Source organism: Physeter macrocephalus, chromosome 21 (genome assembly GCF_002837175.3).
Source record: "Physeter macrocephalus isolate SW-GA chromosome 21, ASM283717v5, whole genome shotgun sequence".
In the NCBI taxonomy this organism is placed as follows: domain Eukaryota; kingdom Metazoa; phylum Chordata; class Mammalia; order Artiodactyla; family Physeteridae; genus Physeter; species Physeter macrocephalus.
This window is the reverse complement of record NC_041234.1, coordinates 56,575,440-56,580,198: the sequence shown is the minus strand read 5'-3', so window position 1 is coordinate 56,580,198 and position 4,759 is coordinate 56,575,440. Positions and strand designations below refer to the sequence as shown.

The following is a 4,759-nucleotide window of genomic DNA, read 5'->3' as shown; positions in this document are numbered from 1 at the left end:
AATGATTTCAGTGAGCCCAAAATCTTGCAACTTCCCATACATCCTCCCTTTGGTATTTAGCATACCAAAAGGTGCTAAATTACTTAACTTGGGATATCTGGTTTTCTTTAATTAACAGTAATCTTTTGATGTTCATACTACCTGCCCTTTGTTGCAAAACTCCTATATATCCTAGCTCTCCCCACCCCCCCACCCCCCCACCCCTCCTCCTTGGAGCCGTTCTCTCAAGGTTACTTGACATGCTGCCTCCTGGGCTTGAAACCCTAAAAATTCCTGCTAATTAAAATATTACCTTCAACTTTTAGATTGTGAATAATGTTTTAGTCAGTAAATGTAATGCAGTGGGAAGAAATGGATCTTTTCAATAAATGATCCTACATCAATTAGAAATCCGTACGGAAAATTGAATACTGACATTATTCAGAAAAAAGTAGTTTGAAATGAATCATAGTCCTAAGTTTGAAAGGTAAATTATACAGCTTTTAGAAAATAATATAGAAGAATGCCTTCACAGACTTTGAGAGAGACAAAATATTCTTAAATTAGAACAGAAAGTACTAACTATAAAGGAAAAGATTGATAAATTAGACTTGATTAAAATTAAGACCTTTTCATCAAATGCCTCTCTTAAAATATCAAAAAGAAAGTCATAGAGCATGAGAAGATATTTGTAATACATATATATGACAAAGACCTCATATTCTTAATATATATATAAAATTCCTACAAGTAAATTAAAAAAATAAAAATTAAAAAGACAGCCATAGAAAAATGGGTAAGAGATTTGAACAAACACTTCACAACAGAGGATATCAATATAGCCATTAAGCATATAAAAAGATAATCAACTTCATAGTCATCAGGGAGATGCAAATTAAAACCACAATGAAATACTACAACAAACCCACCTGAAATACTAAAATTCAAATGGTTAGTGACACTAGGTGCTGGTGACAATACTGAGAGACAAATAATCTCCTTCACTCATGTACAAAGTATAAATTAGCATATTCCTTTGGTTAAATAATTCCACATCGACAGTATTGTGTATAGAATGTACAGAATTGTGTATATTTGTGTACCAAAAGATATATACAAGAATGTTTAGGGCTGCTGGGTCTGACATGGACAGGTTTGTGGAGGCTCCACTTCTTTCTTTCTTTATTTATTTATCGTGGGTGCCTTAGAGTATGTGTGCCCTCCACTACTTGGTGGGGAGAGGGGAGGGGGAGGGCATGGGGGAAGGAGGAGTTGGAACCGGGGTCAAAACACTGCATGACTCATAGATGAGTGAATGTCAAGCTGTTGCCACAGCCCCCGTGCCTGAGAAGCCCTTGTTCCCCAGGATGGAGCATCTGGTGCCAACAAGATGGCAGATGGGGAACTGAATGTGGACAGTCTTATCACCAGACTGCTAGAGGTGTAAGGATGTTGTCCAGGAATTTTGTGCAGATGACTGAAGCAGAAGTTCAGGGCTTATGTATCAAATCTTGGGAAAACTTTCTCAGCCAGCCTATTATTTTGGAATTGGAAGGACCACTGAAAATTTGTGGAGGTATTCTTGGACAGTGTACAGATTTTCTGTGAATATTTGAATACGGATGCTTTCCCCCAGAAGCCAACTATCTTTTCTTTGGAGATTATGTGGACACAGGAAAGCAGTCTTTGGAAACCATTTGTTTGCTATTGGCTTATAAAATCAAATATCCAGGGAATTTCTTTCTCTTAAGAGGAAACCATGACTGTGCTACAGTCAATTGCATTTATGGATTCTATGATTAATGCAAAAGAATGTTTAATATTAAATTATGGAAGACCTTAACTGATTGTTTCAACTGTCTGCCTACAGCTGCCATTGTGAATGAGAAGATTTTCCGTTATCATGGAGGACTGTTACCAGACCTGCAATCTATGGAGCAGAATTGGAGAATTATGAGACCCACTGAAGTCCCTGATACAGGTTTGCTCTGTGATTTGCTGTGGTTTGACCCAGACAAGGAAGTGCAAGTTTGGGAAGAAAATGGTAGTGGTGTTTCCTTAACTTTTGGAGCTATTGTCATTGGTAAATTTCTGAATCATCATGATTTAGACTTGATTTGTCAAGCTCATCAGGTGGTGGAAGATGGATATGAAATATTTGCTAAGTGATAATTGGTAACCATATTTTCAGTCCCAAATTACTTTGGTGAGTTTGATAATGCAGGTGGAATGATGAGTGTGGATGAAACTTTGATGTGTTCATTTCAGTTATTGAAGTCATCTGAAAAGAAAGCTAAGAACCAATATGGTGGACTGAGTTCAGGACATCCTGTCACTCCACCTTGAACAGCTAATCCATTGAAGAAAAGGTGAATAAAGGAACTCTGTAAAGAAACCATCAGATTTGTTAAGGACATACTTCACAATATACAAGTGTGCACAGTAAAGCCATCAAGCCATTTGACACCCTTTATGATCATCCACCAGGGGGCAGAAAACAGAAGCAAAAGGAACTACAACCCTGCAGCCTGCAGAAAGGAGACCACAAACACAGTAAGTTAGACAAAATGAGATGACAGAGAAATATGTTGCAGACGAAGGAGCATGGTAAAAATCCACAAGACCAAATAAATGAAGAGGAAATAGGCAATCTACCTGAAAAAGAATTTACAGTAATGATATTAAAGATGACCTATGATCTCAGAAATAGAATACAGGCACAAATTGAGAAGATACATGAAATGTTTAACAAGGGCCTAGAAGAAATAAAGAACAAACAATCAGTGATGAACAACACAATAACTGAAATGATAAATACACTAAAAGGAACAAATAGCAGAATAACTGAGGTGGAAGAACGGATAAGTGAGATGGAAGATAGAATGGTGAATATAGCTGCCATGGAGCAGAACAAACAAAAAGAGAATGAAAGACACGAGGACAGTCTCAGAGACTTCTGGGACAACATTAAATGCAAAAAATTCGAATTATAAGGGTCCAAGAAGAAGAGAAAGAGAAGGAGTCTGAGAAAATATTTGAAGAGATTATAGTTGAAAACTTCCCTAACATAGGGAAGGAAATCATCACCCAATTCCAGGAAATACAGAGAATACTATACAGGATAAACCCAAGGAGATATACTCTGAGACATATATTAATAAAACTAACAAAAATTAAATAGAAAGAAAATGTATTAAAAGCAGCAAGGGGAAAGCAACAAATAATATACAATGAAATAAGCTTATCAGCTGATTTTTCAGCAAAAACTCTGCAAGCCAGAAGGGAGTGGCAGGATATATTTAAAGTCATGAAAGGGAAAAAAACTGAAACCAAGAATACTCTACCCAGCAAGGATCTCATTCAGATTCAACGGAGAAATCAAAAGCTTAACAGACAAGCAAAACCTAAGAGAATTCAGCACCACCAAACCAACTTTCAACAAATGCTAAAGGAACTTCTCTAGGCAGGAAACACAAGAGAAGAAAAACACCTACAAAAACAAACCCAAAACAATTAAGAAAATAGTAATAGGAACATAAATATCAATAATTACCTTAAAAGTACATGGATTAAATGCTCCAACCAAATGACACAGACTGGTTGAATGGATACAAAAACAAGATCTGTATATATGCTGTCTAAAAGACACCCACTTCAGACCTCGGGACACATATAGACTGAAAGTGAGGGGATGGAAAAAGATATTTCATGCAAATGGAAATCAAAAGAAAGCTGGAGTAACAATACTCATATCAGAAAAAATAGACTTTAAAATAAAGACTATTAAAAGAGACAAGAAAGGACACAACAAAATGATCAAGGAATCAATACAAGAAGAAGATATAAAAATTGTAAATATTTATGCACCAAAAATTCATAAGGCAAATGCTAACAGTCATAAAAGGGGAAATCAACAGTAACACAGTAATATTGGGGGATTTTAACACTCCACTTACACCAATGGACAGATCATCCAGACAGAAAATTAATAAAGAAACACAGGCCTTAAATGATACATTAGACAAGACAGAATTAATTGATATTTATAGGACATTCCATCCAAAAGCAGAAGAATACACTTTCCTCTCAAGTACACACAGAAAATACTCCAGGACAGATCACATCTTGGGTCACAAATCAAGCCTCAGTAAATTTAATGAAACTTAAATCATAGCAAGCATGTTTCTGACAACAACGCTATGAGATTAGAAATCAATTACAGGAACAAAAATGTAAAAAGCACAAACACATGGAGGCTAAACAATATTCTGCTAAATAATCAAGAGATCACTGAACAAATCAAAAAGGAAATTAAAAAATAGCTGGAAACAAATGACCATGAAAATATCATGACCAAAAACCTATGGGATGCAACAAAAGTAAGTCTAAGAAGGTAGTACATAGCAATATGATTTTGCTTCAAGAAATAAGAAAATCTCAAATAAACAACCTAACCATACACCTAAAGCAAATGGAGAAAGAAGAAGAACAACAAAATAACCTAGTAAAGGAAAGAAAACATAAAGATCAGAGCAGAAATAAATGAAATAGAAATGAAGAAAACAATAGAAAAGAGCAATGAAACTGAAAGCTGGCTCTTGGAGAAGATACACAGATTGCCAACAAACACATGAAAGAATGCTCAACATCATTAATCATTAGAGAAATGCAATTGAAAAGTACAATGAGATATCATCTCACACCGGTCAGAATGGCCATCATCAAAAAATCTAGAAACAATAAATGCTGGAGAGGGTGTGGAGAAAAGGGAACACTCTTG

General features: G+C 35.7%; 1 pseudogene; it reads left to right on the top strand.

The window, feature by feature from the left end:
* The first annotated feature begins 1,369 nt into the window (after positions 1-1,369).
* On the top strand, positions 1,370-2,325 carry LOC102996428 (serine/threonine-protein phosphatase PP1-beta catalytic subunit-like; annotated as a pseudogene).
* Positions 2,326-4,759: the final 2,434 nt, after the last annotated feature.